This window comes from Mus caroli, unplaced genomic scaffold (assembly GCF_978045245.1).
Source record: "Mus caroli unplaced genomic scaffold, Mus_caroli_1 scaffold_10, whole genome shotgun sequence".
NCBI lineage: Eukaryota > Metazoa > Chordata > Mammalia > Rodentia > Muridae > Mus > Mus caroli.
In genome coordinates, this window is record NW_028227265.1 from 38594512 (window position 1) to 38617791 (window position 23280).

Below are 23280 nucleotides of genomic sequence, written 5' to 3' on the forward strand. Positions count from 1 at the left end.
AGAGAGACTCATTCTATAAGCCCTGTTACTCTTAGAGAAGCCTGAGGAATACAGATGGAAAACAGTTATGGATATTTTATGACATTTAGAAAAAAAAAAAGCCCAATGATCTGATATAAATTCACAAAAACCCCTTATCGGAAGAACACTTTCCATCAACAACTTTACACAAGAGCTTGTAGTGCAGCCATCTTGTGGGGTTTGTTTTGGCTTTCTGAGACAGGGTCTCTGTAGAAACTCACTCCACAGCCCAGGCATCCTGCCTTCATCTCCCAAGTGCTGGGCTTAAGGATGTGAGCCACACTGTGCTGAATGATGGCTCTGTGTCCTCTGGGAACTGGCTAGCATGACTGGAGCTGTAGCTGCATCACTGACTTTGCTCTGGAATCCTAGGAACATCACTGTGGAGCTCGGTTTCTTCTCTGAAAGATGGGGAAGAGTGATCATATTAGGAGGACTGTAAAATAATCCAAGTAAGACACTATGTAAATGCTTCATGTTTTACATTTAAGCTTCTTGGAATTCTGGTGATCTCTGCCACTCACAAGGGAGTACGAAAACAGAGGAAGATAAGCTGAGTAGTTCATCTCTGGTGTGGCTACCACAATGGTCCGCCCACAAAGAAAACTGCCGAAATGTGTTCTAGGGCCAGTCCACTTGACCACTTCTCTTCCTAGAAACTCCTTTGGTTCTTCTGACACTACACTGCCATGGGTTTTCCTTCTTGGAGTTTTTTTTGAAGTAATTTAAGACATTCAAGTTCTACTCAGGACTTCATCGTGTCTACCAAATTCACTTAGCATTTCAAAACCGTGTCCGGTCTTCAAACAACCTCTAAAAGGCCATTTCACATTCAAATCTTTGAGAAATTACATTTTTCTTCAAATACTATAAATGATTGTTCTAAGATGTATTTCTTACTAAAGATATAAAGCCCGACTTCATGCTTCTTTTAGGCAGCCAGCATCAAGGCCTCAGTGTCCTTCCTGCAGTTTCTGGCCTACGCTTTGAGGGAAGAATGACTGAGCTGCCTGCTTTCAGGATAGATACGTCCCGTCAATAGCTCTGGAAATTTTGCCTGCTAATTTCCATTTTTAAAACCTTTTTTTCTTTTTCTTCTTTCTTTCTTTCTTTCTTTCTTTCTTTCTTTCTTTCTTTCTTTCTTTCTTTCTTCCTTTTTCTAATTTTTTTTTGTTTTGGGTTTTAGAATTCAAGGTTTCTCTGTGTAGCTAGCTCTGGTTATCCGGGAACTTAGTTTGTAGACCAGGCTGGCCTCAACTCACAGAGATCTTCCTGCCTTTGCCTACTTAGACTAAAGGCATGCGACACCACACCAGACTTATTTTAAAAAATAAAATAAAATAAAATAAAATAAAAAACTTTTAAAGACAAGGTGTCAGGCTACAGATATAGCTCAGCAGTTAAAAGTTCTTACCACTCTATAAAAGACCCAGGTTTAGTTATGGCTTACAACTACCAGTAGCTTACATATATGCAAAATAAATATATGTAAAAAAACAAATCTATGATCAATATTAACCTCTGAGATAATGAAGACTTACTAAATGCATTAGTAGGTCAATAAATCTACATAACTGAGTTGATAACTAGTGCTTTTATGCATTTTTATATGTGTAAATTAGAACAAATTTGGAATCCAAGACAGCATTATTGCCAGCTGAGCATGCACATATCTGTAAGCAAGTTTTCCACTCTTAGAAATACAAACCCACCGGGCAGTGGTGGCACACGCCTTTAATCCCAGCACTAGGAAGGCAGAGGCAGGCAGATTTCTGAGTTCGATGACAGCCAGGGCTACAGAGTGAGTTCCAGGACAGCTAGGGCTATACAGAGAAACCCTGTCTTGAAAAAACAAAAAAGAAAAGAAAAAGAAAAGAAAGAAAAAAAGAAAAAGAAAGAAGCATACACCCATATGTGCATGTTCGCTATAATACACAAATGCTCATATATCTGTATGATAAATTATAGTCCAAAACTAAAACTGTGTCTATCAGAATAAACACAATGAAAATATATACAGAACTGTTCTACATGGACATATGAATCACATAAATACTATGCAAGGAAATATATAGTATATCATTCCACTTAATAAAGTTCAAAACCGGGCAAAACTGGTCTGTAGTTACAGAAGTCAGGATAATGGCCCCCTCTGGAAAGACAGAAAGGGAGTGGTAATTAGAAAGGCCTATGCAGGGAGTTTCCGGACTGCTAATGATAATGTTCTATTTTTTTAAACCTGGGTGGTAGTTACAGAGATGTGTTTACCTTGTAATAAATCACAGACTTATATACATGTGATTTATATGCTTTTCTGCACATCTGTCATAATTTAACAAAAATCGTTTTTAAAAACCTAACTGAGCTAGGCCGAGTGCCTCCTGCCTATAATTGTAGGCATGGGTGGATGAGATAGGAAGAGTGTCAGGAGTTTGAGCCAAGTTAGCTTGCACAGTGAGTTCCAGGGCCAAGCTCAAAACAGCAAACAACAACAAAGTAATATGGTGAAGTATGAAGGAACATTTATAAATAACAGAAATGGATGTCACTCAACAAAAAAGGGCAAACAGCTTGGGCTACAGTCGGACTTCCCATGGCTTCATACTGCTGATTATAAGATACTTCCACCAACATAAAACCAGTAAATATACTGAATACTTAGATAAATAGAGGAAGCATTAAATTAGGGAATAGCTCAAAGTTTTCCCTAATACCTAGACCTAAAGCAAAGCAATTTTTCTGTACCTCAGAGTTGGTTCAACTGGAAAGCTGAAGAGGAATGTCAAATTTAGTCTGAAATCTCTTTGGTGGGTTTACATGTAAAGATGTAATGAAAGAATTAACTCCACAAATCTGTACTCTGATCTCCAAAGGTACACATACACACACACACACAAATAATAAATTTTTCACAGGACTGCTATAACATTTAAACATTCCCATATTGATTTTATTAATCATTGATGTATATATGTATGTTCATATGTGTGTGTGTGCATACTCGAGTGTACAAGTATGGAGGTTAGAAGTCCAAGTATTCATCTATTGCTGTCCACCTTATACTTTAAGCAAGGATGGAAAGCAAAATGTGACTTGCAAGAGTCTGTCTGTGAGCAGCCTGATGTAAGTACTGGAATCCAAACTACACTGGCAGAGTAGTAAGTGCTCTTAACTGCTAAGCCATGTCCCCAGGCCCTAGTTATCAAATTTTAATATAAGTATGAATGTTGCTTCTTCTTTCTACAAAACATACTCTCTGCAAAAGCCAAGTGTGGTAGTGCAAACCTGTAGCCTTAACATTCAAGAAGCTAAAACAGTGGATTCAAGGTCAGTCTGGTCTACATAATGAGTTCCAGGCCAGTCAGATAAGACTGTCTTGATATACAAATCTCAAAAACAAGCAACAGACAAAACAAACAAAAAACCAAAAAAAAAAAAAAAAAAAACCAAAAAAAATAAATAAATAAATAAATAAAAACCAACCCTTTATGGGCTCTTACTGCACTTTCACACATACATTAGACCTATCCCTATGCACCTGCCATTCACATAAAGGCAGACTCAACCTTCTGAAGCACTGGTCTGCAGATGATGTTCGAAACTCGATTTCTGGCAAAACCCTTTTTTCCACTCATCATCATCATCTCAGCAATACATACACCATCATCTTGTTCCTTAAGCCAGAAATCGACAATGAAATGATTGTTGATGCCTTTCCTAACATCAAGAAGCTTCCCGCCCCACCCCACCCCACCCCACCCCAAAGCTCATCAGCTGTTCCGTTTCTCTCAAACACATGCATCAGTAAAGGACACACTTTACAGCATCTTTACAGCGGCTACCACAGTAGCAGCCACCACCATGCTTCACTTCAGCAACTACAGTCACATAATGTCATTGCTTTCATTACTGCCTTCCTCCAACAAACACATTTTCAGAGTGGCTTTCTAAAATAAGGTCTCACGTATGTAGTATCCCAGGCTGGTCTCAAACTTTCTATGGAGTCAAAACTAGCCACGAATTCTGGATCTTCCTGTCCCCACATCCCAAACTCTGGGATTACAGGAATATGCTACCACACCTGGCTCCAAAACAGTATTTAAAGAAAAGAAAAAAAATTAATGAATTTCTTTTCTCATAGTCTTGAAGCACATTTTTCCTTCTCATAGAAAGTTTCTTCTCTTTTATCCTTCTGGCTCCTTATTTTTAATGGCTTAAGTTAAATGCCACTACCTGGAACACTCTATAACTACAGACGCTAAGATCCTTTATAACTGTGCCTCATAACAATGTTTTTCTTCACTGGGTTCACCAAAACAATTTTCATTTTACAATGATGTACCACTATTAGACTGTAGGTCTCATGAAGGCAAGAGTCACTTTGTATATTATTGCTTAATGTGATAATTCGGTGGATTAAGGGAGAACAATTAACCTGCTGCATGAGTGAGTGGACACAAATCCACTGGCATGGAAAGGACAGACTACAGCAGTAGCTCCCCATTCTCCCTTTCTCCCAGTGCCAATGGGTCCATTTGTTTCTAAAAAGGAGGAACAAAAACGTTCCTGAAAACTTACAGCTACCACAAAGTCAAGAGGTCATGCGTGGTGCATCTAACAAGTGAAACAGACTTGTAGAATGAGGATGTATAATAGGAAGGAAAAGTCTCAAGAGTCACAATAACAAGAGATGATGCTGTTTATAAGGTAGATTCAAACCTGAGTATTCAATACAGGTTAAGTGCCAAGAGGTGGAAGCTATAACATGAAGCCACCTTCTGTCCTCCCCAGTTAAGGAAGTAAGCAGAGGTACCAAGTTCTCAAAAATAGTTATAAAGATAGTTAACCAGCAGCTCTCATTGGTGAAGTTGGTGTAAAAAGGCTAAATCCTGTATCATGTAAGTAATCTATCTTCTGTGTTGAGGCTATAATTTATAAACTTTAAAGGGTTCAAATCTTTCTGTAAAATGTTCATAACTTTCTTCTTCAATTTCTGTCTTTTAAACCTTTCAAACACTCATCAACATACTTCTACTCTGACCAACTGCCTCGTTTTCTATATTCTTATCTATATACTTTTACTTATTATATGTTACCTGAAAAAAATAAATCTCCACTAGATCAAATACTTCAGCTATTTTTTTTTTCCTTTTAAAAAATATCTTAGCACCGGACAGTGGTAGTGCACGCCTTTAATCCCAGCACTTGGGAGGCAGAGGCAGGCAGATTTCTGAGTTTGAGGCAAGCCTGGTCTACAAACTGAGTTCCAGGACAGCCAGGGGTACACAGAGAAACCCTGTCTCGGAAAAACAAAAAAGAAAAAACAAAAAACAAAAACAAAAAAAAAATTTCTTTTTAAATCTTAGCATTAGAGAGATAGATGGCTTAGTAGTTAACAGCACTTGCAGCAATTCCAGAAGACTTGGATTCAGCTCCCAGCATCCTCAGGGTAGCTCAGTGTTCCAGGGGATGTGACTCCCTCTTCTAGACACCTATGCTACCATGTCACATATGGTACCCCAATATACAAAAAGGTAAAATCCTCATACATGTAAACTAAAATCATTTAAAGGGGATAGAGAGATGGCTGTGGATCCCTTGCTGCCCTTCAGAGCACCTGGAGTCTCAGCACACACACTGTATCTCACAATCACCCACAAGCCCAGTTCTAGGAGATCCGATGCTTTCTGACCTCCACAGGCATATGGTACACAACCAGCCATATGGTGCACATACAAACATATAGGCAAAACACTTGTACTCACCAAGTAAAAATTAAAAGTTAAACACACATGATGAGCATGATCATGTGCCTTTAATCCCAGCACTTGGGAGGCAGAAAGAAGCGTTCAAGACCTGTCTGGTCTATATAATGAGTTTCCCCCATAGCCAAGATTACATATTGAGACTCTGTAACAAATGAAATAATAAAAATGTATCTTTTAAAGATGTATCTTATTATCTGGGCTTGGTAGCATAAACCTTTAATTCCAGCACTTATGAGACAAAGGTAAAGTGGATCTTGGCAATTTCCAGCACATAGAGAAACCCTGTCTCAAAACATGAAAAAATTAAGAGGAGACTGAGTTAGGAAATAACAGTTCAGTGGTAGAGTACATGTGTTGTATGTAAAAGGCCCATCTGATCTCTAGCACTACAGACATACACACAGAACCTGTAGGAGACCTGGCAAATTGGCACACGACACTACTGCCAGTTATTTCAAGCAAATCATGGGTTTGAACTTAGTTTGGATAATATAGAAAACCCCAGTTTTATACCTGCACTCACATACACAGGTAGGACATACAAATTGCCAATTTATTGATTCGCTATATTTTGGTTTTTTTGGGGGGGGGGGAGTTGTTTCTTTTTCTTTTTGAGACAGGGTTTCTCTGTGTAGCCCTGGCTGCCCTGAAACTTGTTCTGTTGACCAGTCTGGCCTCAGACTCAGAAGTATGCCTGTCTCTGTCTCCCCAACACTGAGATTACAGGTATGCGCCATCACCCAGGACACAACTTCTATTACAGTGCATTCAATTTCTTTAAATGAAGAGTGGAAGCTGGGTATAGTATCGAATGCCTTTAATTCCAGGTCTTGGGAGGCAGAGGTAGACAGATCTCTGTGAATTTGAGGCATCCTGGTCTACTTAGAGAGTTCTAGGACAGATAGATAGACAGACAGACAGACAGACAGACAGGTAGATAGATAGTAAGATCCTGTTTTGGTGAGCATTAAAGTTGAGATAAAAGTCACCCAAGACACTTCTAAGGTGAAAATTCTGTTGTTTCATTCTTAATGTTTTTCTATAGTTTTTATCAAAGGTAATACTTCTTTTTGTTTGTTTGTTTTTGTTTTTCGAGACAGGGTTTCTCTGTAGCCCTGGCTGTCCTGGAACTCCCTTTGTAGATCAAGCTGGCCTCGAACTCAGAAATCCGCCTGCCTCTGCCTCCCAAGTGCTGGGACTAAAAGCATGCGCCACCGTGCCCAGCTAAAGGTAATACTTTCTTACCTTGATGCATACCTACTGACACAAGAGTTTTCTTTCAAAAAAAATTTTTTGTGTGTGAGAAAACCAACTATACTACTATCTGTTTTAAAACCTTTGCGTTTTCTTAAATGCTTTCTCTGCGTGTGTGTTTGTGTGTGTGTATGTGTGTTTTCAGATGACAGAAGTCATGAGATACACAGAATCCTAAAATTCTAAAGCTAGGGGAAATGGCTTTTTCTTTGTTCTTGATATAGGATCTCATCATGTATCCCTTGCTGACCTAGAACTCCTATGTAGAACAAGCTGGCCTCAAACTCAGAGATCCACCTGTCTCTACCACCTGAGTTCTAAGATTTAATTGTTTATGCTACTACTTCTGGCATCCAAGAAACTAGAGATGACAGGAGTCAAGACACCTAACTATAGTTACACAGCTAGTTAAGATACAGTCTCAACTCATTCTCCTCAACAAGTCCTCCAAGAAAGGGATTTTACTGTTACCCCAGCTCCCTGTTATTTTCTAATGTATTTTCTTTTTTTTTTTTTTAAAGATTTATTTATTGATTATATGTAAGTACACTGTAGCTGTCTTCAGACACTCCAGAAGAGGGAGTCAGATCTCATTACGGATGGTTGTGAACCACCATGTGGTTGCTGGGATTTGAACTCCGGACCTTCGGAAGAGCAGTCGGGTGCTCTTACCCACTGAGCCATCTCACCAGCCCCCTAATGTATTTTCTAATAGCCTTTATAACACCACCTTCTACTCAATCAATCACAGGATGGTATGTGTGAGAGTTGGGGGTGTGGGGCGACATGTCTTTTTACTACACTATCCATTTTCCCTAGATACTTATTATTCCAGTATGATAAAGTTACTATTAGCTAATTCCGAATTCGTTCCCTATTGCATTTCATGTCCCTGTTACGTAGTATGTAGTTCAAAGGAAACTATAAGGACACATGACAATACTTTGGAAATTAATGGAAATTTTGGGGTTGTTTGGTTTTGAGTCAAGGTATTGCTATGTAGTCCTACTTAGGCTGGAACCCACTTCATCTGCAGGGATCCTGCTGCCTCTGCCTTCCAATGCTAAGATTACAGACCTATACCACCACTTACAAACCAGTGAATTACTAAAGCCAGTGAGAAAAATTAAAGTTTTGTTCACTGTAGCTAGTGTGAATTCCTTTTTTTTAATTTTAATTTTTTTTTTGTTTTTTTGGTTTTTTTTTCGAGTAGCCCTGGCTGTCCTGGAACTCACTTTGTAGACCAGGCTGGCCCCAAACTCAGAAATCTGCCTGCCTCTGGCTCCCAAGTGCTGGGACTAAAGGCATGCGCCACCACTGGCCCGCTAGTGTGAATTCTTAAAGCCACATTAGAAACAGAAGTCTTTTGGAACATAAAACATAGGTTAAGATGCTCAGAGGAATAGGTTAATATCATGAAACGTTTATCCAACATCCAGCCTAAGGCTCTATGCTACCTGTTGTTAGTAAAAGGGGTTATCTAAATTCAAGTGTTGTAAATTCAAGAGAAACACTGTGAGCATCCTTTAGCTGAAAACATTGTCCGATTCTCCAAATGGGAAATCGTCTAAAGTTTGTGTTCTGTGTATGCACACACGTGTTTGCAGACCTCCTGGTTCTTTCAAAACGATTGTACAGTTATATTTAGGTAGAGTAACATTACATAAAACAATCCCTATTTTCTGTTCAAATCATAAGTCAAAGAACTAGAGAACTGAAGTCATAAAAATTGGCATCAAAACTGGAAAACTAACTCCCAATAGTAATTCTAGTGGCTCAGGGGTTAGGAGTACTGTTTGTTCCTCTAGAGGAGCCAGGTTCCCAGCACCCACATGGCAGCTTACAACTGTCTGTAACTCCAGTTCCAGGGCGTGCTGTGCTCCAGTGACCCCACTGCTCTTACGGGACGCCCTGTCACAAGTAACCAAAGTGAGACAGCAGACAGGGGGCAAGGCTGAACGTGCATATCTATCTATCTATCTATCTATCTATCTATCTATCTATCTATCTATCTATCTGTGTCTGTGCCGGCAAAATACCCATATGCATAAAATAAAACTTAAAAAAGATTTAAAATATGTATTTGTGTGTGTGTACACTTGCATGTGCAGGTGTCCACAAATCAACATCGATCTGGAGTTACACATGTCTGTGAACTGCCTGATCTGGGTGCTGGGATCTGAACTCTGGTACCAACACAGCAGTAAGTGCTCTTAACCTCTGAGCCATCTCTCCAACCCAGTGTGATGGTGGTTTTTATTAATAAACTTTATTGCATAGGGCAAGATCAGGTAAATGGATAAAAGTCACCTTAGGTTCAGGAGCAAGCTCCCCAGAAAAGTAACCGTGCAGCACTGTTAATACCTTGACTGTGTCACAACTTTAATTCACATCTACTTTGTCCTGAAAAGTTTTTGCTTTCCCTTTTTACCAGGCAAACCAAAACCAAAAAAGGAACAAGCAAATCACTCTATGAGCTGGCAGCTGTGACAGGCCAGGAAGACACACAGGCTTTCCGGGTCCGTGCTTGGCTTCGGGATGGATGTCCGCGAGGAGAGCCTTGGAACCACCCAACACGTCCCACACCCTGACAGACTCCGAGAAAGCAGCAGCACTGGCAGGCGGGGACCCGCTGCAGACGCGGAGGCCCTCAAGGTGGCCTCCGGGGCGTGGGGGAAGGCGGTAAAGGGGACCCAGAGGCAAAGCTCGGGGTAGTACTGAGGGCGTGCTGTGCTCCCGGGACCCCACTGTTCGCGCGGGACGCCCTGTCACCAGTAACCGAGGCGAGACACCGGGCGGGGGGGACAAGGCTGCCAGACGAGGGAAGCCCGCGCCTAGGCGGGGACCGACCCTGGGGGAGGCCAGGAGCAGCGCCCGGCCCACCGGGGTTCACCTCCGGCCCACGCAACAGGCGCAGCGCCGGGTCCCGACCCGGGGTACCGGACTAGGGGCGAGGGCACCGCTGCAGCCATGACAGGCGGGCGGGCCCCGGTGTGCCCGGCTGCACGTGCGGGCAGCGCCCCCCTCCCCGGCCCCTAGCCCCAATCATCCGCCCCTTAAGAGCGGGGAGCCGGGGCCCCGGGCGGGTAGGGGGAGGCGCACGTACTCACCGCCACCGCTAAGACTCCCCGCCGCCCCCCGCCTCGCCCTCTTACACTGACACGCGCGGCCAGCCGGGCGGGGGCGGCCTCCGGCGACCACCGGGCTACCAGACCCTCCCCCGCCAGTCTCCACCAGTTGAGCAATGTTTGCTGTCCCGCTGAGCCCCGGGTGTCCTCCCCACGCCGGAGGAGGCGGGCGGCAGCGGCGAGCGGCGGCACTTACCGGCTGCTCGGCCAGGCCCCCCTGTCAGCGCCCGGCCGGGAGCGAAGGAGGGAGGCGAGCAGGGGCGCCGCCCCCGCCCCCCCCCCCCGCGCGCCACGCACCCGCCTGATTGGCCCGGTTCACTCCCCCAGCGCGACCCCACCAGCCCCTGCGAGCGGCACTCCCGCAGAAACCGGCGCCTCATTTGCATATCTGTGACCGCGCCGCTGATTGGCCCGGGCGCACAGGGGCGGCCGTGACCGGTGCAGCTCGGGTCGTCGCTCGGTCCGGCTAGGGCTGCCCAAGAAAGGAGGATACCCACGCGGCTCCGCGCCCCTCCGCCTGGCCCGACCTCCGACGGAGGGCAGCAGGAGGCGGGGTTGCTACCCTGCTCCGGGGCGGTCCGCGCGGTTCCACGCGCAGCCCCGGGCGGCCTCGGGGCGAGGAAGGGCTGGGGCCGGGCGCCCTCTGGCCGGAGCGTGGGGCAGTGCAGAACCCGCTCCCCCGCCGCCACGTCAGGCCCCGCCACGTCAGGCCCCGCGGGCACGCCCCGGCGGCCCGAGGCCTTGCGGGGTCGGCGCCGAGGTCACTCCCGCGGGCTCTGGAAGCCCTTCTGAGCGGCGTGGCTCTAACCCACCAGGTCCTCCGTGCTCTCCACGTCCCCGGGGACACGCGGTGTGCTGTGAAAACCCGGAGCCCCGTGAAGGCCGCCGCCGATGATGCAGCGATTAAAGAAAGCTAGGTGCGGAGCACCTGCTGCGGAAAAGGCGCCGGGACCGAGTCCTGATCTACGCGACAGCGTGCCTCGAGTGGGAAGGCTGCCCCAGGTTCAGGGCTCACGTTCCGGGTCGCCATTAGAAAGGGGAAGGGAAACGAAAGAGGGACTGCATAAATAAATGATAGGTGTGCTAAGCTGGTTCAGGAATTGAGAATGCACTTGAAAACCAATGTCTTCAGAAGGCGCTGGGACACAGGAGTTCCTTCTGTCACTAATTAACTGACTGACCTACATTGTCGCAAAGTATCCCAGGGCCTTGGTCTTCTCTTCTGTAAAACGAAGAGGCTGGACAGATCTTCTAAAAGCGTTCCGGCTCTAAAATTCCAACAGCCTCTACTTTCAGACCCAGAACTGACCTTATAACCTAATTAATTTTTTTCAATCACTCTTCAGGTTCAAGATAGACAAAATGCTGAAGGTTTGAACTTCGCTAAACCTACCTCTCCATGTTTGTTCAAAGCTGCTTACTGTTTTCAAATCCAGTGTGGGTGAGACTTGCCATGCATCCTTTAGTGGACCAAAATCTCCTGAATTTGAGGTTCCATATAGGAACACTGTCGACCTGGTTTGTACATAACCAGAATCGGTTGCGGTATACATTGATGAACTGGTTAATTTTTTAATTAAAATGTTATATACATCTCTTTATGGGAGAGGGGATATGTGATGGTCAGAGAACAACTTGCAGAATTCAGTTCTGTCTTTTCAACATGTGGATTCTGGTGGCCAAACTAGGGCCTCAAGCACTCTTGCCAACTTAGTCAACACGGAAGCCAATATTTTAAAGGGTCTTCCCCATGCTAACCAGGCACTACCGGAAGCTACATCTTCTACCTAAGTAATCTCATTCTTTAAATGAGAGAATACTCATGACCTCCAGAGTAGATGGTTCTCCTAGCTGAGATACTGATGGAGCTGGGAGAAAAAGGTGCCAGAAAGGTTACAATTACAGCTGTGCTTACTCTAAAGGATACTTAGTAACGAGAACCTCACGGAAGGAGAATTAAGATGCGCAGTCACGCCCTTGGAACTCTCAACTCCCTACATTGCTTATTTGTATTGTGTTCTATTTTGCGAACTTAATTTGAGTCAAATTTAAGGCCAGTACCATTTATCTGGCATTGCAAAAGTTACTCCATATAGATGAAAATTTTCAGCTACTTGAAAAAAAACAACTTTCCTCCCCATGATCTGATGGAAAACTCATGGTCTCTTGAACACAGCTTTCTGGTAATTATGTATAGCTAGTGATTAAGGAGCATCAATAATTATCAACATTACTGTGCTCACAATCTGTGAGTGCCCTCAAAAATGTGTAGAATTTATTCCTGTAATAAAAGCCTCCACGATCCCGTTCATCTTAAACCTATGGCTGTTTTTCTGTCTCCATCACAGTAAGGCTGACACTTTGAAATGCTTTTTACCAAATAAGTTCCTTTTGGGGCTTTTTGGTTTTGCTTTTTTTTTTTTTTTTTTTTAATTTACTTTTTTGGTGTTTTGATGATATGTGAACTTAAAGTTCAAATTTTTAAAAACTCACTACACATATTTGTGTGCGTACACTTGTGTACATTAGCTTACATGTGTGTAGCAGTCACAGGACAGCCAGCTCAGGGGTGTCACTTCTCTCCTACCTGGAGAGCCACCGCATGTCAGAAATCATGTTTACCTAACTGGCCCTAAACTATCAAGGTTTCAGGATTTTATGTATTAACTTTTGATGGGGTTCACCCTCCCCACAACTTTTTCAATGGGTTCTACTCATACCTAGTTTGGCTATTCAGTGACTGGTTTTCAATGTGGTGTTGGTCTGGATTTTGTTTGTTTGTTCTGGTTTAGTTTTTTGAAACAGGTTTTTGCTATGCTATGTATGCTAGGCTAGCCTTGAATTTGTAGTCTTTCTCATCTTTTATCTCCCAAGTGCTGAGATCACAGCTAGGGCCACCTATTTACTAAATCCTGGTGGTACTGTCAGTGATATTTCTGGGATGAACTCCCCAAATATATAGCAGAGGATGATTGTGAAACAACATGGTCTCTTGATGTTAGCAACAAACCATCTCACGAACAACATCAAAATCTAGTAAAAAACGTTCTTATCAGGCTGTGACTGTCCAAAGCCAAGTAGTGGTCAAAATGGACCCATACAGGAACCCCTTCCCACTCAAAAGAAGGAACAGCTACATTCCTAAGCAGTGTCTCAAAGCAAAAATGCCTCACAGCGATGGACACATGATCCAGATTGCCAGGAAGCCCATACAGTGACACAGTGTGTGTGTGTGTGTGTGTGTGTGTGTGTGTGTGTGAGAGAGAGAGAGAGAGAGAGAGAGAGAGAGAGAGAGAGAGAGAGAGAGAGAGAGAGAGAGAGAGAGAGTCATATTAAAACTGCTCAATGGCCGGGCGTGGTGGCGCACGCCTTTAATCCCAGCACTCGGGAGGCAGAGGCAGGTGGATTTCTGAGTTCGAGGCCAGCCTGGTCTACAAAGTGAGTTCCAGGACAGCCAGGGCTATCAGAGAAACCCTGTCTCGAAAAAAAAAAAAAAAACAAAACTGCTCAATGAGGAAAGGATTCTTTTTTCCCATTTTATACACAAAGAAGGTTCGGAATTTGTCATGGTTACAGCGTCATTGACAGAAATATTTAAACACAGAACTATCTGGTCTCAACACCTACACTTCTAAACCATTACACTGCATCCAGCCTTCAGCTTGAGTTTCCTATTCTATGTTTATAAAATTCTTTATTTTGAAGGAGTGCATAACTAGTTTGACACCTTAGAAGGTAGAATTTCCTGCAGCGACATTTCAATTTAGGTCTCCAAAAGACAATCTCACTACGCAAATTGGTGAACTTCTTCTGTAAGTTTGAAAAGTGGCTATCCTCTAGATGTACCTCTTCCATATCTGACTTCCGGTTTCTCGGACTTGACCCTCCCCAAATGTAAAAGACAAAGAAAAAACATATAACTGATTTCATTAGCAACTCCTTCCAGTACCTGTTCACTCTGGAGTAAACCAAAACACTCACACTGGAAACTTGAAAACGCAGGATTAGAACTTCCTTTACTAAACGCTGAGAAGAGATGCCCATGTTTCCAGCACCCCAGTGCTTGAGTACAGGGATGGGCCCCATTCTGCCATAGAAACGAAGATTGAGAGACACATAGATCTAAGACAGATCTTACATTACTGGGAGAAATGTATTGGGAAAGTTGCCTACAGAAGCAAGAAAGCTGGGTTCCCCTCCCCCCCACACACACATTTTTAGTTCTTTGAAACAGAGATGCTCTTGACCCAGGCTATACTCAAATTCACTCTATAACTAACGATGACTGAATTTCTGATTCCTAAGTACTGTTTCCTAAGCACAGGTGTGAGCCTCCATACCCAACCCCCAACAATGTTCCATAGGTTAAGAGAAAAGTGACTACATCTTGGCTAGAATATACCTGGCTTATCTAAAGATAATATCCCTGAAGTCAGAGCTGCTAAAGCCCCAGGCCCCAGTGTTGGGGGATGTTTTGGTGCACTATGTATTCAATTGCTGATGAGATCAGGGGGCAGTTCTGAGTTTGGTATTGTCATGATTATAAAGTATTTCCTGACTCCCTATTTTGTAAAACCTTGTTCTCCTGCCATCATCTTCTGGTTGGCCAATAAGAGGAGATCATCAGATAGTGGGCAGGAGAGGAAAAGGGGGGAATTTCTGCCCCCCACCCCCACCCCCACCCCCACCCCACCCCCCGCCGAGAGCCAGGGGGAGGGTCTCAATTGGTAGCCAAGGAGTCTCCGCACAGGAATAAAGAAGGCGGCCAGGGGCAGACCAAGATGGAGGTACTGGGTAGGTCATGCCAGCATTGTCAGGTTAGAATAGGCTCAAAACCTGCCCAGAAACAATGCCTGGAGCTTATTAATAAACATAAATGTCTCTGTGTCACTAATAGGGGACAAGGAAGGTCTTCTACTATTACACATGACTCTAATGATTTTACTTTCTACAGTTTGCTAAGAACCTGGCAGGAAAAACAGACTAGAAGCAAATATGACTTGGGACAGGTAAGCTGAACCCATATACTATGGAATAGGCGGAACAGTGAAAGGAAAGAAAGTTAGAGAATCCAGACTCCTGATTTCAAAACTTTCTCTAAAGATATAGTAATTAGCCGGGCGTGGTGGCGCACGCCTTTAATCCCAGCACTCGGGAGGCAGAGGCAGGCGGATTTCTGAGTTAGAGGCCAGCCTGGTCTACAAAGTGAGCTCCAGGACAGCCAGAGCTATAAAGAGAAACCCTGTCTCGAAAAAACCAAAAAAAATAAAAAATAAAAAAAATAAAGATATAGTAATTAAGAGTGTGGTAGTGCCAGGCGTGGTGGCGCACACCTTTAATCCCAGCACTTGGGAGGCAGAGGCAGGCAGATTTCTGAGTTCAAGGCCAGCCTGGTCTACAAAGTGAGTTCCAGGACAGCCAGGGCTAGACAGAGAAACCCTGTCTTGAAAAACAAAACAAACAAACAAAGAGTGTGGTAGTGATGTAAGGACAAACATATGGATCAACAGAACAGAGCAAGAAGTCCAGAAATAAACCCTACCATGCGTGGTTCACAGAAGAAAGTTGACCTTACTTCAAACTACCCAAGAACCCTAATGGATCATGCTGCGTATACAAGATAAACCTGTAATTTCGAAGAAGCTGATGGGAGTAAGGAATACGGTTTTTGGGAGAGGCAGGAGGGTCTCTGTGAGTTTGAGGCCAACCTCATCTATATAGCAAATTCCAGAACAACCAGTGCTAAGTAGAGAAACCCTGTCACAGCCAAGGCCTTATACATTCTGGGCAGGTAGTATACCACTGAGCAACACCCCCAGCCCAGGTGTGTTTTAGTATTGGCAAATATGGGTGAGTTTTGGAAGTTCTTCCTTAAACCCAAGTGGTGGGATGATTAAATCTAACTAGTGATTCCATGGAAACAATTAGCAAGACAAGAAGAAGAAGAAGAAGGAGGAGGAGGAGGAGGAGGAGGAGGAGGAGGAGGAGGAGAAGAAGAAGAAGAAGAAGAAGAAGAAGAAGAAGAAGAAGAAGAAGAAGAAGAAGAAGAAGAAGAAGAAGAAGAAGGTGGAACCTCAAGAAGAAGAAGAAGAAGAAGAAGAAGAAGAAGAAGAAGGTGGAACCTCCAGGACTCTCTTCCATACATAGTGAGTTTGAGGATGCCTGGGATACAGAAACCGAATTGGAAAGTGGTGAGAATATCTGGATACACATTTCTCCAAAAATATATACAAACAGCCAATGTGCACATAGAAATACGCCTAATGATGGAGAGATGCAAATAAAAACCACGTTTGCCCACTAGAATGGCTATGATCATAAAGAGAGCCAGGAGCACTGGAGAAAGCAGCGTGGCTTATGCTGCTGGTAGAAATGTAAATGATGCAGCTGCTCTGCCAAACATGTCTTTCCAAAGCCAAACACAGCTATGATGTGACCCAGCAATACAGAAGAAATTAAAAATACCCTCAAGAAACCTGTTCACAAGTGTCCACAGCAGACTTACTCACATAATCCCAAAGTGGAAATAATCCAACCACCCACTACCTGATGGAAAGACAAACAGAGGTAATGTATATACAATCTATTACCCAGCTATAAAAAACAAACAAACTAAAGTCCTGGTACATGGTCCAAGGATGGGCTCCAGAAATCTCATGCTCACAGGTAAAAGCAGCCTGTAACCCACAAATCCTGTCTCAGCAGGTTAAGAGCACTTGCGGTTCTTCCAACAAGGATGGATCATGGTTTGATTCTCAGTAGCCACAAAGTGATTTAGAACCATTTATAACTCTAGCTTCAGGAGATCTGACTTCCTCTTCTGACCTCCACAGGTACCAAGACATTCATATACATAAAATAAATAAAAATTTTAAAACAACAACAAAAATCCCAAAGCTCCCAAAAAGACAAAAAAAAATTGTACTTTTACTTAATAATAAGTACTGACTGATGATAAAAGTATGCTTCATATATATTTTATATAGAGTCCTAACTTGAATATATTATTCCATTATACTATAGGAGATAACATCATGTCTATCTGTTAAACTAAAGCAAGTCACATATTCTTCTATGCCAGGGAAAGAACCCGAAAGGGGGTCTGGTTGACTCATCAGTGACTAAACATTCATTTCCCAGTAGCTCCCTGGGAGTTGTAAAATTGCCTTGACTCACTGAGGAACTCGGGGCTTTTCTTAGACAGAACTGAAGGATATCACTAGAAAGCTCTTTGGACTTTGTTTCCAGGCTTTTTTATAAGCTAGCAGAGGGCAGACAAACTTTTAGCTGTAGATTAAGCGTATTACCCAGCATGCACAGTTAGCGTTGCTGTTTTCTAGTCTAGAGTCGAGAGATAATAAACAACACCCAAAAGCCGTGTCCAGCCAGCCAGAGAGATGCTTTCCTGGTTCTTGCTCAGAGGCCCATTTGATCAGGAACAGATCTTAGAACACTTAAGCTTTATTTAGATTTATCCCTTCCTCTATCTAGGAATACACTTCAAAGCCTCATCTGCGTGACAGTTCAGATTTCACACTCTGAGTTTCTATAAACAGCTGCTTGTCCTACCTACCTTTAGAAGGTCTTCAGGAAAATGAAGTTTGGATGCTTTCATTGATAAATGTTCCTGAGTATCCAATTCCCTGCCTATGCAATTTGCTTCTACTAAGACCACATACATACTTCTCGGGTCATATATTTCCGGTTAGAAAAGTTGTATCTACATCTAGAGAGGAATTTAGATGCATAAAATAGGGCTGAAATTTGAGAAACGAATGCATTCAACATAACTATTAGTAATTCAGATGCAGTACTAGGTGCCAGGGATATAACCATGGGCATGACAGATGCTGTCCTCTGACCTCATGGCAAATAATCTTACGAAGCAGGCAAACACCAGCCCATTCATCCTGGAAGTTAATTTTGGTAAGAGTCATCACTAACAACATAAGTGATCTAACCCACTTGGTCCAGAGCTGATGGAGCTGGTCCTGGTGGCACAGGCCTTTAATCCCAGCACTCTGGAGGCAGAGATAGCAGGATCTCTGTGAGTTCAAGGCCAGCCAATAAGTTCTAGATAGGCCATCTAGAGCTACATAGTGACAGCTCTTAAATAGACAAACAAACAAAGCAAAAGTCTAAAGGAAACTGAATCTATTTTTCTGGTAGAATGCTTGCTTGGTTTGCACAGGGCCTTAGACCAGAACCCTAGTACCTAATACAACTAGGCATTGTGGCATGTGCCTGCCATTGCAACACTCTTGAGATGCAGCCAGGAGGACAGAAGGATGAGAAATTCAAAGTTATCCTGGCTACATGGCAAGTTTGAGGACAGCTTGGGTTATATGAGACCCTGTCTCAATAATAGACAAACATACAAACCCAGGATTTTTTTTCCCCTAAAAGTAAGATGACTATAATACAAAGCAGCTGATTAGAAAAATATTTTCAGAGCAGAGCAGTGGTGTCGTGCGCATGCCTTTAATCCCAGCACTAGAGAGGCATAGGCAGGCAGATCTCTGAGTTCGAAGCCAGCCTGATCTACAAAATGTGTTCCAGGACATCCAGGGTTACACAGAGAAACCCTATCTCAAAGAGAAAAAGAAAGAAAGAAAGAAAGAAAGAAAGAAAGAAAGAAAGAAAGAAAGAAAGAAAGGAAGGAAGGAAGGAAGGAAGGAAGGAAGGAAGGAAGGAAGGAAGGAAGGAAGGACTGGCTGTTCTTCCCAAGGACTTAGGTTCAGTTTCCAGCACCCACATGGTACTTCTCAACTTCCTATAACTCCAGTCCCAGTGGATCCGATGCTCTCTTCTGTCTCTGTAGGCACCGGGCACACAAGTGGTGCACAGACATACATGCAGGCAAGACACACATTTAAAAAGATACAATATAAACTTTTAAAGAAAACAGCCAAAAGTCCCATTGGTGTCCTTTCAGGATTTTTTTTTCTAGAATGGAGTAGATTAAGAAGGGCTATCTTGGGGCTGGTGAGATGGCTCAGTGGGTAAGAGCACCCGACTGCTCTTCCGAAGGTCCAGAGTTCAAATCCTAGCCAACCACATGGTGGCTCACAACCATCTGACTCCCTCTTCTGGTGTATCTGAAGACAGCTACAGTGTACTTACATATAATAAATAAATAAATTTATAAAAAAAAAAAAGCGGGGTGTGGTGGCGCATGCCTTTAATCCCAGCACTGGGGAGACAGAGGCAGGTGGATGTTTGAGTTTGAGACCAGCCTGGTCTACAGAGTGAGTTCCAGGACAACCAGGGCTACACAGAGAAACTGTGTCTCGAACCCCCCCCAAAAAAGAAGGGCTATCTTGACTACAATGTAGCAGGATATGGAGGTGCATGCTTGTGACCTCAGCACTTGGGAGATAGAGGAGAGAGGAGCAGAAATTCAAAGTCAGCTTCAATTACTTAGCAAGTTAAGGGCCAGCCTGAGCTACATCTACATGAGACCCTACCACCAAAACCGCTTTCACCACAGAGAGATTGAGAGAGATGGAGACACAGAAATACAGAAAAACAGCTAGAAGAAGACAAAGATGGAGGAATACCTGAGGGGGCCAGTAATGTAGCTGAGTTGGTAGAGTATTTGTCTAGCAGCATTCATGAAGCCCTCGGTTAGATTCCCCAGCATTACATAAACTGGGTACAATGATATGTGCCTATTATAATCCTAGCACTTGGAAATTTGGGGCAGGTAATAAGCCCAAAATAAACTTTGACTACATTTGGAGTTTAGATCAGTCTAGGATATGGGAAAACTTGGTGGGGGTGATATATATATATACATATATATACACACATATAGAGAGAGAGGGGAGAATATATATGCATATATATACACATACACAGAGAGAATGTATACACATATATGTACATATATATGATATATATCTATATCATCTATATCTACATCTATATATCTATATCATCTACATCTACATCTATATCAGAGGACCAAATGCCTCACTGACAATCTGGATTCTACTTTTTTTCTCAGTGCTGACAATTGAACCCAGGGTCTTATATGTGCTAGGCAGGTGCTCTACCACTGAGGTATACTCCCAACGCTTGGTAGCATGTATTTTCATAGACCTATACACTAACAGCTTATTCTCAAGTGATGGTTGGCAAGAGGATAAAAGACTGAGGGATTAACCAAAATCCTCTGAGTATCAAGTTTGTAATGCATTTTTCCCCTTTAGCCAAATGTGGAAACTTCTCTCATAAGCAGCAATGTTAGGCTAGTAAGGCAACACTGTCCTTGTCTGCCACACAGTCCCCTGGCTCCTGAAAGATGCTTCTCCGTGCTCTCCCTTTGTTGCAGAGTGTGTATTATTTGACAAGGTCGCACTGAGTCGTTTGTGTAAATGATAAGGAAGGTCGGGCTGCCACTTCTCACAATCTGCTACTCTCTTTCCAGATAACTGAGAGTAGCCTGTGTCTTTTCTGTTCCTTAAGTACACAGCCTGTCTTGTCTGGGCCTCTTCACCTATTTCCTCTGCTTTCCTTTGTTTACAGAAGCGTTAGACGCCCCTCCTCCACCTCCTGGGTCTTAGGAGGAACTTGGTACTAGCCTTCCTTAGCCCTAGTCCCTTGTTACACTTAGCACATCCTGATTATCTGTTTATTATTTGTCTCTATCTACTAGAAAGAAAAGAGCTTGAGGCATAAACAGGTCCGGTGTGGTTCCTCACAGTATTCCCAGTACCCGGGTGCTCCATAAATGTGTATTTTACACAGAATGAGTTGTTCCTTAAGACACAGGTAGTGCTCTAGCAGAAGCAGCCGTTGCTGCCACTGAGCTGGAGAGATGTCTGGGTGGGACAGCACATGCCTAACGTGTTTGATGTTCTAGGCTCAAAATCAGCGAAAACAAAATATCCGCCATTTAACAAGCTCTAGACACTGGACACTTCTATTGAAAGTTCTTGAAGGGTGGTAGTGGTAATTAATCTCTTTGAGTTTAAGGCCAACCTAGTCTACATTGCAAGTTCCACAACAGCCACGACTACACAGAGAAGCCCTGTTTTTAAAAAACCAAACCAAACCAAACAAACAAAAAAACCAAACAAAACAAAACAACAAAGACTAGAGAGATGGCTCAGTGATTAAGAACATTTGGTTGAGCCAGGCAGTGGTGACGCACACCTTTAATCCCAGCACTTGGGAGGCAGAGGCAGGTGGATTTCTGAGTTTGAGGCCAGCCTGGGTTACAGAATGAGTTCCAGGTCAGCCAGGGCTACACAGAGAAACCCTGTCTTGAAAAACAAAAAAGGGGGGCTGGAGAGATGGCTCAGTGGTTAAGAGCACTGATGCTCTTCTGAAGGTCCTGAGTTCAAATCCCAGCAACCACATGGTGGCTCACAACCATCTGTAATAAGATCTGTCACCCTCTTCTGGTGTCTGAAGACAGCTACAGTGTACTTACATACAATAATAAATAAATCTAAAAAAAAAAAAGAAAAAACAAAAAGGAAAACAAACAAAAAAAGTAGGATTAAATGAGGTTTTAGGGGTGACCCCCCCCCATGACAGTGTTGATGTCTTTACAAGAAAGACATGGACCAATTTATTTGTTCTATATGATGTCCACCACCACATCATGATATAAGAGGGCTTTTGCTAGTTGGCAAAGTAGACTAGTGCTGTGCCTTTGGCCTCCAGGACCCTGAGCTACAGAAATCTCTACATAAATTAAATTACCTGGTGTTAGATGTTTTGCCATGGCAACAGAAGACAGATGAAGGCACTGCATAATAACATCTCCAGAGAACCTTGAAAATTGTCCTTACTCATGCCCTACCCACACCTACGGGTGATGGGCCTTGTCATAGGATGTTAAAACTCTGCATGTAGTGGCTTGTGCAGACAAGAGAGAAAAATACTACTCTAGGCCGCTTTAGGGCTGTCGCTGACTGGCAGAACCCTTGTCCCACGTGTTCCACAAGATGAAGCAAGTCTATCATCCCGGGATTCAAACAGGAGGATTGTGATCTTCAGGCCAGCCTGAGCTACGGAATGAGACCCTGATTCTAAAGGACAAAAGGGGAGTTGGGGAGCGGGGGAGGCAGGAGGGAGGAAATGGCTTTCAATGGAAAGAAACTGGAGGCCACTCTCCTGTTCTGAGTGGCAGGGTCAAATGACAAACCTGCTGTGGGATCCCTCAGCTCAGAACTTGGGCGGCTGAGCAGGAAGATCACAGGTCTCAGGCTAGGCTAGGCTAGCCTTAGCCAAAGGTTGAGTTCAGAGGCCAGCCAGGCCTATCTGTTCCTACAGTGGGACCCTGTCTCAAAACAACAATAAACAAACTAACAAATCCCCCAAGGTCCAGAGGATTGCAATGCAACGCAAAGGCTATAGGATGAAAAGGCCATTAGCTGAACCACAGCGCAAGCTGTCACCGACTAACTGCTCAGCAAGTTCTCTCGCGCTGGAAGTGAGAATAGCGCCTATGCTGCCTGCCTCGCTGCTCCTCATAAACATGCTCATATGTATTCCCTGAAAGTACTAGAGTGTGCAAGTGAAATTTAGTAGTCTTCTGTCTTGGAGACGAACTTAAATGAAAACCCAACAGCGGTGTTTTATAAAGGTGGGAAAGAAAACTGGGCTGGAGCCGGGCGTGGTGGTGCACGCCTTTAATCCCAGCACTCGGAGGCAGAGGCAGGTGGATTTCTGAGTTCGAGGCCAGCCTGGTCTACAAAGTGAGTTCCAGGACAGCCGGGGCTACACAGAGAAACCCTGTCTCGAAAAACCAAAAAAAAAAAAAAAAAAAAAGAAAACTGGGCTGGAATTCGGGTTTGCTGGATGTGAGGTTAGGCTTCTTCGGGTTCATTGAGCCCCTGATATTACCATCCACTCACAAGGGAAGAAACTAAACTACAGTGAAGACCCAAATGCAACCAACAGGACAAAGGACATTCCTTCAAGTTAAGATGGTGGTATAGGGGTATCTCAGGCAGGAATGATAGCTCACACCTTAATCCTAGCACCTGGGAAACAGAGGCAGATGGAACTCTGTAAGTTTGAGACCAGCCTGGTTGACATAACAGGCTACAGATTACCCAGGGCTAAATAGTGAGGCCCTTGTCTCTGTGTGT

At 43.7% G+C, this 23280-nt stretch overlaps 1 protein-coding gene across 6 annotated transcripts in view; it reads right to left on the bottom strand.

Annotated features, from left to right (window-relative positions):
• Chd9 (chromodomain helicase DNA binding protein 9) overlaps positions 1–23280 on the bottom strand; it is a 234216-nt gene that overhangs the window by 141932 nt on the left and 69004 nt on the right. The window contains exon 1 of one of the 6 annotated variants that reach the window (XM_029480613.2): positions 10368–10439. The exons of 4 other annotated variants lie outside the window; for them this stretch is intronic. The gene's annotated coding sequence lies outside the window, so the exon portion shown is untranslated. Of the gene's footprint in view, positions 1–242; positions 904–10367; positions 10440–23280 lie in introns of those variants that run through there. One more of the 6 variants, XM_021169679.3, reaches the window with a different exon arrangement.